The sequence below is a fragment of the Salvelinus sp. IW2-2015 genome, unplaced genomic scaffold, assembly GCF_002910315.2.
Source record: "Salvelinus sp. IW2-2015 unplaced genomic scaffold, ASM291031v2 Un_scaffold1960, whole genome shotgun sequence".
NCBI lineage: Eukaryota > Metazoa > Chordata > Actinopteri > Salmoniformes > Salmonidae > Salvelinus > Salvelinus sp. IW2-2015.
Window position 1 is genome coordinate 32,295 of NW_019943313.1, and position 1,178 is coordinate 33,472.

The 1,178-nt window shown below is 41.5% G+C and overlaps 1 pseudogene; it reads left to right on the forward strand.

Moving 5' to 3' along the window:
* LOC139024866 (FRAS1-related extracellular matrix protein 2-like) overlaps positions 1–1,178 on the forward strand; it is a 28,557-nt pseudogene that overhangs the window by 23,573 nt on the left and 3,806 nt on the right.

Sequence of the window (1,178 nt, forward strand, 5' to 3'; positions counted from 1 at the left end):
TATAATAATATGTATCAGTCAGTCTATACAGTATAGTAATATGTATCAGTCAGTCTATACAGTATAGTAATATGTATCAGTCAGTCTATATTAAATGTGAATCTTTTAGTCCCCACTTTACTTTTTCCCTTTCTCTTTCCCCTCCTTCCCTACCCAGCATCCTCTCTGTCATCCATGGTGATGTGTGAAGACAACCCTGGCTTGACCTTTAACCTCAGCCTGGTGAGGAGTGAACCCACCTACAACCAGCCTGTCCAGCAGTGGACATTCACATCAGACTTTGCTGTGAGTGTATACCCCAAACCCTAACCCTAGCCCAACCCAAACCTATTTTGACCCAGCCAGTTGGGTTGTTGGGAGTACCCACAACATGAGTTAATCGGTTATGTATTTCTTTACTCTCATGTTGGGATGACCTAGCCGCCGGGTCTTTTTGAACGTAATCCTTACATTATTTTCAGGAGGCGTGGCTTATCAGGGGCGTGGATTTAAGCTAGATATTTTGGGCCACCCGTGAGAGTAAATGTCATTCCTGTTTATTGTGTTTAATTTACATACTGCATATTTTTATTTTCCTTATTTTTTGTTGTTATATAATAATAATTTATTACATATTATAATAAGATATACCACCTTATTGTATCCTAACAATGGGATTTATAGGCTTTTAGGGAAATCATACATTTCTGTAAGCCTCATTGAAACTACAAAAATGTCAATGTACAACCTTAACATATGCAAGTCAGTTAAGAACAAATTCTTATTTTCAATGACGGCCTAGGAACAGTGGGTTACCTGTCTTGTTCAGGGGCAGAACGACACAATTGTCCCTTGTCAGCTCGGGGATTCGAACTTGCAACCTTTCGGTTACTAGCCCAAAGCTCTAACCGCTAGGCTACCCTGCCTAACATGTGTTAACTATACAACAGAACCAATGAAAAGCAATGACATTTACTCTCACATGGTGCGAAAAATAACTATCTAAAACCCACGCCCCTACTAAACTACGAATCCAGTCTTCAGCCAGTAACCTCTAACCCCTAACCCTACCAGCCAGTAACCCTAACCCCTAATTCCTAACCCTACCAACCAGTAACCCCTAACCCCTAACCCTACCAGCCAGTAACCCCTAACCCTACCAGCCAGTAACCTCTAACCCCTAACCCCTAACCCTACCA